The sequence below is a fragment of the Ipomoea nil genome, unplaced genomic scaffold, assembly GCF_001879475.1.
Source record: "Ipomoea nil cultivar Tokyo-kokei standard unplaced genomic scaffold, Asagao_1.1 scaffold2690, whole genome shotgun sequence".
Taxonomy (NCBI): Eukaryota; Viridiplantae; Streptophyta; class Magnoliopsida; order Solanales; family Convolvulaceae; genus Ipomoea; species Ipomoea nil.
This window is the reverse complement of record NW_017619118.1, coordinates 498253-510698: the sequence shown is the minus strand read 5'-3', so window position 1 is coordinate 510698 and position 12446 is coordinate 498253. Positions and strand designations below refer to the sequence as shown.

The window sequence follows — 12446 nt, the reverse complement described above, 5'->3', positions numbered from 1 at the left end:
ACTATATATTTTGGTAGAGACAATAAAAAATTTTGTAATATTTACTGACAAAATATAATTTTTTTGTCAGTAAAGATTTAGAATCAATGACGTTTTATAATAAACGTCCCTAATGTTTTATTTTAAAAATTAATTTTAACATAAAACGTCAGTAAAAGTGAAAATATTTTGGGGGGAAATTTTTTATTAGTTGGCACCATTAAGAAGCAATATCTCCCGGAGAGAAAAAAAAAAAAACTTGCATTGTCTAATTATCTCACTGCTCTTGCATCTGGGTGAAGAAGGTTTCCACAACCATTTCTGTAGCAGCGCAGTATCATTTGGCACCACTCCGAGACACACCGCCGTTTCCACTACGATCGCTCCGTGACACTACTGCCGATTCCACTTCGAGAAGACTGTAATTTTCACAAGAACATCGCACTCTGCCTCTCTGGTTTTCCCCTCATCTCACTACACTACAATAGAATTTTCTCTACTTCTAATCTCACTATTTCATATATCATAATACCTAGATTTAATCTCTGCAAAATTCTAGTGGAAGTCATCCAAAGGACCCAAGCTTACAAGAGAAGATTCATGTCCAGGTAAATACAAACCCTAATCAACTAATTTCAGTCCAAACATTCGTGTATAAACTCAATATTTGGTATCATTTGGGTGATTTTTGCCCTCATTGGGTTTTTTCAAAGTTGGGGCATGGTGATTATTCATCAGCGAACACAAAAGTCCTGCGAATGGTTAACACCCTTGGAGTTGATGATGAAACAAAACAAAATATAGAGTCTCTGCAGAATGAGTTGTAATAGACTAAGGAGAAGTTACAGGCCGTTGAAGAGTTGAAGAAACAATCAGGTATTTTTAGGTTTTGTTCTAAAGTTGTGTGGTTTTTTGATGTTCTACTCCTGTTCATGAAAAAATCAAATGATTTTTGCTACTATGCTTAGATTGTGCACATAGAATCTCATACTCCTTGGGAACTTCATGTCTTCTTTTTTCTTGTCAAATTTGGATTCTGTCTAAGAACAATGTTGGACTAAAATTATATTTTTTGAGAAGCATCAAAAGCTAGTATTGTCATCTTCCAAATTAGTAAGATGTTTGGTTGAATTATATAGGAATGACTACTTAATGAGATGTATATTTACTAATATTGTAGATATGATGTGAATATCAATACCCTTGATAGAGTGATGAGTTTTTGTTCATTTTCATCACGTTTCCTTTACTTGATCTGCTTTTTGGTTGAGTCAGTTTAGTTGATATGTCCAGTGCGTCATTATTGAACTTTATAGTCTAGCTGATGGTCTTATTCTTTTTCCAATTGCATATTGTTTAGATTATCCAGCAGATGCTGGAACACTGATTAACTCTTATATTTCTGGAAAGATTCAAACAGTGAGGAAGTTGCTCTTGATATTTGCTTTGCTCTTAATTGCTTATGGTGAGGAAGTTGAAACATCCGACTTCTTAGTATTCTTTGATGAAGATACAAGACAGTTTTTGCTGATAGAATCTCAGTCTTCAGAAGGGCCTGCTGTGAACCTTTTGGGCACAAGGTAATAGATGATTCGTGGCTATAGCCAGAGAATGTTTTCCTTCTTTTAAACTGGTGTCTAGTAGGAATGTTATCTTTGGTTATTTTTCTTTCATCCTTATGTCTAGTGGTTATTCATTTTCCAAACTTGTCTCACCATTTGTTTAATTCTCGTATGTTGTTTAGTTATCTAGGTAAACCAGTGTCCGAAAAGATTAAAACACTAATGATGAAATCATCTCAAAAGTGGGGCTTGTTGTAGTGAGAAAAAAAGTGTGTAAGAAATGTGAATTAAAGGTGAAAATGTGAGAAGGAAAATAGAAATAGCATATCACAAATTGGAATGACTGAGAAGAGGATCTCCATCTTATGTGGTGAATAGTTTTAGGCATAAAAAGTATCTACAGAGGTGAGGCTAACTGCTTCTGTGTAGGGTACACAAATTCATTAGCTTTAGTATAGTGAATGTGTGAATAGAGCTGAGGTTTGGACGCCATATTATCTTGATTGTAGTCTTTGCTTCTTAGTGCTAGCTGATGATGATAACTGGTATATGGTAGGCATTATTGGTTCAGGAGACATATAGAATTGGTAATCATAGACGATGATGGAGTTGTATAATCTATATGTGAGCAGCCGGTGTTCGGCACTATAAAAGACCTTGTCATTCTGCCTTGGAATGACCGATTTCATTATAAAAGCTCACAGGTTTTTAGTTACTTTTCTTTCAACAGTCAGATTTATTTCTATACAAATTCAGGATATCATTCTACTTTCCTTGTCTGTCCTTGGCGTCGTACATATCTCTTGTTCTATGTCAGATTTTAAGTGGATTACACATCATTTACTTTATAAATATACAATGAGATGCTTAAAAATAGACCTTTGTAGTCTTGCTCTTTCCATTATGTAAAACAATGGCCAAATCATGTGTGAATTGAGATCATATTCTTATGTGCATTTGCTCAAATCTATTTAATTTGGTTCTTTGTTAGAAGCATTAGTTGCATATTCCATATTATAGACAGTACGTTTAGAATGAAATGTTCTGATATATATATATATATATATATATATATATATATATATATATATATATTCTACCATCTTAATACATATATGTATTCTTTTTACTATTGTCTTTTCGGTGGTTTTTGCATTTGAATTAGACATGAGGCTATCTCGGATGATGATGCTTCAATTGGGGTTTCCACGAAAAAGAAAGGTCTCTCTCTCATGTTGACCAATAGGTAATAGGAAGAGAAGTGGGAGATATATGCCATATTCTAATGTTGATTCATTCCTAGCGGTAAAACTTCTTGTTTCTCTATACTATCTTTTCCATATATAGCTTCTTAAACCATCTTATTCATGTACACTGGTAAGACAGTTAACCTTGACTGATTTATTAGTGTGTGTGTAGAGAAGAAAAGGATGCAACAGGGTGTTTGCATGTAACTTCTTTAGTTAGTTATTGATGGTACTTATTCTGTGGTATTATATACAGTCCAAATCTAAACAGTAGTTGGGCTTGGTTGTTTGTAGTGTTATTTGCTATTCAAGTTACAGTGATCCCTAAAGGTCAATATGTTCTCAAGTATTAATTACATTTTAAATACAATTATATAGTTATAGGATATATTATATTCACTTAATAGTAATTTTTTTTTTTTTTTTTTTTTTGTAGTGGACATTGGATGTTGATGCGGTTTGTCCTTCATTATATGTATTTGGATCCCATGAATGGCAAAGAGCCCATGTTTGCAGCTGTTGTTCACCTTCTACACAACCATGGAGAAATGCTGGACCCATTATATACACATTACATCTTTGTAATTCAATATCATACTATAAAACGTATTCTTCTATTTTGAATATTTAATTGATGCTAAAATGTTTTATTTTCAATTACATGAAACTGTTGTGTAAACCTTATATATACAAGTATATGTAAATATCATCAATTATTAAAAAAATTGCAAATATCTCAAAATATAAAATTGTGCGATCACAATGAATATGGAAAATATGTCAGTAGATGTCTTTTTAGTGACAAATTGTTATTTTGTCATCAATTAATTTTTTTTAGTGACAACATAATAATATACACAATCGTCAATAAATGTTATTTTATTGACGCATTTCATTTTTCATCACCAATTAAATTTATTCATGACAAGCATAATTGTATAGAAAACGTCAGTAAAAACACATTTGCTGACGAAATATTTTACTTCGTCACAAACTATTACCGACGTTTTTGTTAATATTTCGTTTCAAAAAGTATGTATTCCATGACATTATCAAGACCATGCAAAAACGTCAGTAATCGTAATATTTTATGACAAAAAATTAACTTCGTCAGTAATACCTTTCCATACGCCGCTAACCCGACGGTCCGGGTGACATTTTTATTTCGTCAGTAAAGACATTTGGCGACGTATTTTTATTTTTATCGACGTTTACAAAACGTCGCTAAATGTTAATATTCTTGTAGTGATATATAAGCTACGGTTATACATATACTACTATATATAAATACATAAATATATATATCAATTCAAATTTTCTACAGCTTTCCATATGTGCGTTTCTTCTTCCCAAATACCATCATAATGTATCTGCAAATGTGCGTAAAGTTGGGTAGATTTCAGCCTTCAAAACTTGGCTCTATAAATACTTGGTACGACATCTTCATTCTCTACCACCATTCTCACTTTGAAGCTAGGTTTGATCCAATTTTCTTTCAAATTTTCTGATTATGAAAATCTGCAAATGGCTCCACTGTTCATTCAAGGTAAAGACCTGGTGATATCCACATATAAAAAGGCAATAAGATTAAGACTGATTCGTACCTATAATATACTAGAAGGGAGAAATTCAGAATCCATCAAAAGCCAGAATGTTTGTTTCATGACAGTGAGGTAAGCTATTTTTTCTCGTACAACTGAAAATCAAAATAAAAAATATTGTTACTAACATTTTTTTCTGTCTTTTTAGGGCACATATGTTCATGGGAATATTCCAAAAGATTGTGTCTAACAGTTTTCTAAACTGTTGAAAGAAGACAAGGTTTATGCTATAAAGGATTTTGCAGTAATCTCACACTACTATCAGTACAAAACCACTGATCACACATACATGATTAGATTCACTCATGAAACTCATGTAGAGAGACATAGGCGAAAGGGTTTTCCCAACCTCATGTTTCGGATTAAGTCTTTTTCGGACTTAATGTCTGGTAGTGTGTCTGACAAGCATTTGATTGGTATGATTTATATGTTTTCTATTATTTGTTTTCTCTATCTTATATTTACTATGTTTTAGTTTTCTAATTTATTCTTTTTTAACGGCCTTATTTTCATTATAGATGTCATTGGAATAGTTGTGGAGTTCTACAGTCCAAAACAAATGACCATAGCTGGATTTCCTTCCAAACTTCTCGATTTTCTTATTGAAGATGGCCAGTAAGTTTCCTTTCTTTTAAAATTTTATCTATTTAGGTTAAACCTACTTATTCAGTTAAAAGGAAAGTAATGAATCCTTAATGTCCTATTTAAACATACTGAAATTCTAATAATCCTAATAATATTCCAATAGTTACAGTACTGCTTTTCTGTTATATATAGTAGTATTTAACCTGCTCTATTTTAATTTAATAGGCTTTAAGTAAAACATTAATAAATACTGAAAAAAAATAATAGACATAGAGTATAAAACTTATCTTTAACTTTAATGTTCCAATCTTCTGTTCTTCATGATAAGCCATCTTTGAATTTTAGGCTTAGTTCCAGTGCTCTTTTAGATTTTCTCCACTGTAGTAATCAAGTAAAAAACACAGGATTTAAGTAAACCATTAATAAATACTGAAAAAATAAAAATACTAGACATAGAGTATAAAACTTAGCTTAAACTTTAATGTTCCAATCTTGTGTTCTTCATGATAAGCTCATCTTTGAATTTTTGGTTAGTTACATTGCTCTTTTAGATTTTTTCCACTGTATTAATAAAGTAAAACACATAGGATATAAGTAAAACATTAATAAATACTGGAAAAAAAAAAACGAATAATAGACATAGAGTATAAAACTTAGCTTGAACTTCTATGTTCCAATCTTCTGTTCTTCATTACAAGCCCATCTTTGAATGTTTGGCTTAGCTACAGTGCTCTTTTAGATTTGTTCCATTGTATTAATCAAGTAAAACACATAGGATTTAAGTAAAACATTCATAAATACTGGAAAAGAAAAAAAAACAAATAATAGACTTTAGTATATAAAAAACTTATATGATTTTGTAATTTTCCAGACCGGAAAAATGTTGTTGATCATCCAATCTGTTGTTTTCCATTTTATCAATTGCACCTTTGAATTTTATTGGGCCAACTGTGATTGCTGTACAAAAACAATTAGTAATCATACTTCACTTTATTATCAAAGTAAAAAAAAAAAAAAGGGATAAAATACAACTTAGCTTAATCTGTAAGTCATCTATTATGCTCTTCTTCATTCGAAGCCCATCTTTTATTTTTGGATGTAGTTGCAGTGTTGTTTTAGATACTGACTTCACTGTATTTTTCATTATTCATTGGACAATTTGCACTGCATAGTGCTTTAGTTGTTTTGATTTGATGTATTTTCTAAACCTTTTATGATAATATGTACTGTGAATTACATATTATATGTTTTGGATCATTTTGGAACTTAATCATTTGCTTTAAATCTTATGCTATAAAAACAGTTTAGGTGGTCTTTGTTACTATTATTTGTGTATTGTCTAACATTTTGCAGGTAAGAAAACACAGATGTCAAGAAGATGTCATGCAAAAGTACGAGATCAAGCAGTCCACAAATCATCTTTGAGTTCTTTATCCATCATATTAGCAGGAGATTTAGCTAGAGTAATTAAATATGTTAGATCCATACAGTAATGTACTTTGTTGACAATTGTATTACCTCAACTATCACTTTGTACATCACAGACTGTTAGTAGAAATAACATATTATATCTTATAATTATTCAAAGGCATTCAATTGTGAATACTGCTACAAATTAAAAACAGTTTACCACTAGATTTCTGTTCTTTAAATCTTTACATATTTGGAAACTTAGACACTATACTCACAATGAAACAAGTGCATATATGTATTTGAATACATAATAAATATTAAACTATAAAATACTTTGATACAGGACTTCATATTTTGAAAAAAAAAAAACAATAATTCCAACTGAAAAAATAGAAAATAAACATTTTTTTGCTACAACATCTTAAGTAATTTCAAAAGTGGCATCAGAAAGTAATATCATCATTTGCCATTTTTTCAAAAAATTCTGTTAGAATTTAACTACAATTAAAAAAAATTAATTACGAATAAAATAGTTAATTTGCGGTACAAGCAAAATTAAAACAAATAACAAAGTAACCCACAAATTAAAGTGATGTAGTCAATTAGATGGCAGTTGTAATCAAATGTGAATTCCACAAAATACACATCTACAAATGTAAAAGTGATTGACTATGGCTGTTATACTTCCCAATTACAGTAATCATTAGCTTTAACCAAATTCCAATGCTTTGGAATTATACTTTTAAATTAAACAATCTCAGATTCAAATTTGTAAACACTTGACAAAATTGATATTCACCTAAAATCACCACTTACACAAAAACACTGTCCAAACATACTCAGTCTAAGTCAATGCGGAAGTTAACTTCATCAATAGTCATCGGCGCAAAAAGGAAGAACACACTATCTAACAAAGGTACTTTAAATAAAATGTCAAACCTGTATTACTGCGATAGTCTTATTTGTATTAAATCATTGCTTTTGGTGGGAGATTTAGAATCTGCATGCTACTCCATCTTGCTTATATAATTAGATCTATAACTACAACCTATTTAATCACAATTAGATAACAGATTTTTTAGTTAAATGGTAAAAATTAGTATAAGCATACAAATAATTAAAAATATAAAAATGATTTTGAAATCTTGCAGTGAAGAAACGTTGTTACAGTAGTTGATTAAAACCTAAGTAGTATCATAATGTTTATGCAAATGAATTAATATTTATACTGACATAGACAAAAACTATAGTAAGAACAAAATTAAAACTGAAAAATGTACTTATCTTTGGAAATGCTATTTTTTCCTTCTCTTTTCCATGTGAGAACGTCGTGGTTTTTGACGGAATTAAACCCAGTTTAGGCTTAGATTTCCAAAAACATAAGAACTCCTTCGCCGGAATTTGTATCGTATGAGGGTTTCGATTTTGGGGTTTTTCATATGTTTTCTGGGTTTCAAAGTAGAAGCTTGAAGTATTGAACAAAATTGTGGAGGATATCAGAACTCATTTGGTGAAAAATCTCTCGGTTTAGGGTTTCGATTTGGGGGATAAAACTTCGACGAGGATAGGTTTTCGTGTTTAGAAGTTTGAAAAGGGGGAAGTAGTGAGCTGAAGGTCCCTCATGGCTTCGATTTCCTGAACCGTTCATACATCGCGATTAGGTAATCGAACTTCAATCGCGAAGAAGACGGATGGAGGATCGGAGACCACAGAGCGAGGAGGAGAGTGAATGAGCGAGAGATAGTTTGGGGTGTCTGTCGGCTTGGGTGGGTTTAGATGGGTGGGCCGCATGTGGTTTGGGGCTGGGTAGAGGGTTAGGTAAATGGCTTGCAGTCCACTCAGTATTTTAATTATTTTAAGATTATTATTATTATTATTATTATTATTATTATTATTAATTTAGTTGTTATTATTAGTGTTAGTAGGATTTATTATATACTCTGTTAATATTATTTATTATATACTCTATTAATATTATTTATACTCATGTTATTGAGGCACAAATCCTATGTGGCAACAACGCAGGTACAAATGTGTTGATACCAAGACTATCTTTGACTCCTTCAAACCCAAGACTTCCATTTAAGTTTCAAAGAAAGCAGTTTCCAGTTATGCTGTCATATGCAATGACAATCAACAAAAGTCAAGGTCAAACGCTTTCACATGTTGGTTTGTTACTCAAAAAATCTGTTTTTAACCATGGCTAGTTATATGTAGCAGTTTATAGGGTGAGTAATACTGACGGTCTTAAGGTCTTAATTTGTGGAGAATCTAGAGGTCTTTTAAACAAAACTCAAAATGTAGTTTACAACGAAATCTTTAATAATGTGTTTTTTTTTTTATGTTTATGGAACGCCAATATAATATATTTTGTCTTTTTATTAAGTCTAAAACTTTATTCGTACTATATATATACAATATACCAAGCTTTTATATATTACATCATAATATCATGGCCGTGCATCGCACGGGTGCAATACTAGTTTATGACAAAAGATGAAACATAATCAATTAGATAATGTAATTTGAATAACACTATATTCATAAATACTTTTTAATTTTAATTTCTTTTAGTTAGATCAACCTTAAGTTTTTTTAAATTAATTCGAATGCAATGAAGTATAATATAAACTTGTATACTACATTAATTCAAAGATTCATAAAAAGTAGACTAAACGAGCATTTGATTTCTTTAATTAAATGATTCATAAAAAGTAGGCTAAACTTTAAGTTTTTCTAAATTAATTCGAATACAATGAAGTATAATATATTTTTTGTATAATATATTAATTAAATAATTCATAAAAAATAGACTAAAAGAGCATTTAAGTTTGTTAATAAAATGATTCATAAAAAATAGACTAAAAAATATTTAATTTATTTGATAAGGACAAGTGTTACAAACATGAGATTTGAACCTGTGATATAGGCTTTTTACCATCAAATTAGGAGTTCAACCAACTAAGCTACTCAAACTATTAAAAATTTAAACATGAATATATATATATATATATATATATATGTGTGTGTGTGTGTGTGTGTGTGTGTGTGTGTGTGTGTGTGTGTGTGTGTGTGTGTGTGTGTGTGTGAAGGTTCTTATGAGATCATCTATTTAGGTGAGATTATGAGATCAAATCTTGTGCATCCATTTAATAATTTGTAATGGTCATGATTGACCAATAATTCAAGTTTAAATTGTTTTAAACTAAGAATGAGGGGTGAAATAGTAAAATAAAAAAAAATCTTTATATGAATTAAATTATATTAAATATCATGTCCATATTTGTAGGATATTTATTAAAGGTACGAATACAAATAATATAATATGTAATCAAATATCCTCAAGAAACGCAGACATCAGGGTAACAATGGACACACCATGGCCGATGGTTAATGGTTGTGTTTGTAGTTTTTATGTTCAGAGTCCAGGAGTAGCATTCATGAGTGAAATAATATTATTAGGTGTGTGCAATAACATTTACTCGTGTGTGCATGTATGTGTTAGGATACTGGCCGTTAAGGCCGGATGCATACGCACACACGTGGGCAGCATGGACAACATCCGGTTGCACACGCATGTGATGAATATTTTTTTAAAAATTAGGGGCCGTTGTAGTGAGATTGAGAGGACAATTCCTTTTAGCAGAGGTGTGCGAGAACATAAGATGAATGGGTGTGTGCATGCAAATCACTTGTGATTGCACAATCATGTGTACCAATTACAAGAATAGTATGTTTATAGAATTGAGCGGTGACGAATGAATTGAAGGATCTATGCAGTTGATAGCGTAGTGTTTGATGGGGTAAGTAGTCAAAACCTTCAAAATGGATCTCCACCCATGTGTGTCAACAAGTGCAGCATGAAGTGTAACACTCCACTTTTCTTAAACTTAACTACAGTTCTAATACCAAAATCAAGATGAACTAAGCAGCGGATAAATAACTTAGATAACAAACTAGTGGGAATGTCATCGTCACAACCACCTCTCCACGGTGATTGCACAGGCTAGGGATGGAACTAAATCATTAAACCAAACTAACATTTGAATTACTTAACTTAAAAGTCATTTTGTGGGAAAAACACCCCGATGTCTAACATCAAACATAAACTTCAAAGTCTACAATCCATCAAAAGAACAACATAATAATAAAGAGAGTTTAGACTACTAGACTAGTCTAACTCGATCATCATCTCTCAAACGCTGGGCCCACCTGAAAGGGGTTTTACAAAACAACACGTAGACAAGTAGGAAAACACCCGTTAGCACGAAGCTAAGTATAACCACACTCAACCCTGTAAAGTACTATAGTATATACTTTGGAAAAACATTTGTTCACAAACTCAATCAAGCAATCTCAACACTTAGACAACTTAAGATACATCACACACTTTTTGTATGCTTGCAGCCTATAATATCAACAGACATGCTTCAAATATAAATAGCTCTTTAACATAAATACTCCAACACATATTTCTCATAGCAAAACTCATCATAACGAACTCATGCTTACAAGCAATTGCATACCATCAATCAATACGAAATTATCTTCATGCTTTCAAGTTCTCATCTTGCAAACAAGATATATAAGACATCAAATGCAACTAAGCAATCATGCTCAAAGTACAATCTCGGTGAATCATTCTCATTATGCAATCTAGGGGAAATACTATACTCAAATGCAATCTCGTGCAATACTATAAGTATACTCATACACTCGTTTGTAAAAATAGAATACTTTTCTGTGGAGGTCTCTTAGAGTCACAATGACTCACTTTATTTCTTTCTTTTCTTAGAGTCGCAATGACTCACTTTCTTTCTTTCTTTTCTTAGAGTCGTAATGACTCACTTTCTTTATAAATGGACGAGGTAGGAACTTCACTGTAGTGTGAACGAACCTATCCGGGCACGGCGTCTAGCCGACCTAATACTCTGCTCATCCACCGAACCACTCTCTTGGTTCTATGTTCAAACTCTGTGAAATCAGGTATCGAACTATTAGCGTGCACACCCCCTGACCAAGATTCCAAGCTTGGCGGACAGTTTCCAACCTCGTAACGTGGAAATACACCGCGTTACATATATTGGGACTGCAATGTCCATAACTTTCATCCGAGAGGACATAGTCCAAACGGGGTCCTCCAAAACCTCACTGATATAGATAATATATATATATATATATATATATATATATATATATATATATATATATATATATATATATATATATATCATGCACCAAACTTATGCAAGTCACATCTCAACAACTTCTCAATGCAACAAGGAAACAATATACCACATGCTCATGAATTTTGAAAGTAATACTTAGGCTCACGTTGGCCACTTATGCACTTTTAAAACATGATATACTTGGAATGCAATTTACTGTACAACATGCTTCAAATCTATATTTATATCACATTGAACTCTCAAGAACAACCAATCATGCTAGGTTGCAAAAAGACATGCTCTGTACATTTCTACCATCAAAATAAGCTTCAATCACATTTAACATACAACACATTCTAATCATGTTTTTCTAATAATTCTTATTCACAAAGTGATCATGCTTCTCTATTCAATACACAAATAGCATCAGGAAGATAACACAAGGCAAATACCAAAGGCCGTGAACTCAAACCATACTACTGTGAAGTATTTTCATAACAAATTCCATCATAACATGCTCATTTCTAATCCAAATTCAACAAAATCAAAGCCAAAACGTGCATCAAGACGACCCCGAGGTACCAAGCCACAAGGGCCCATGACACCTGGTCCGAAACGACACGTAGTTGAGCCACAAGGGCCCGGCCACTACACAGGAGTAACTCACGGACCATGGGGCGGGGCTCAGCATGGCCCGCCCTCTCAGGCCGTTAGCTTGCCGGCCCTAGGCAACGGCCCTCTCCTAGGGCCATTCCCTAGGCCCGGCCGGCCACGGCTCTAGCCAACGGTCCTCTTGTTGGGACGTTGGCTAGGGCCGTTGCTTCTACTGGTGCACACTGCTTGTGCACCAGATGAGTTCTTTTCATCTGTTAGGCATTTTTAGGCAAATTT

General features: G+C 32.3%; 1 long non-coding RNA gene across 1 annotated transcript; it reads left to right on the top strand.

Annotated features, from left to right (window-relative positions):
* The first annotated feature begins 255 nt into the window (after window positions 1-255).
* On the top strand, window positions 256-598 carry LOC109155089. The gene is made up of 3 exons (XR_002049844.1): window positions 256-284; window positions 337-436; window positions 516-598. It is a non-coding gene; the product is annotated as an uncharacterized LOC109155089 (long non-coding RNA).
* The last annotated feature ends 11848 nt before the right edge of the window (window positions 599-12446 follow it).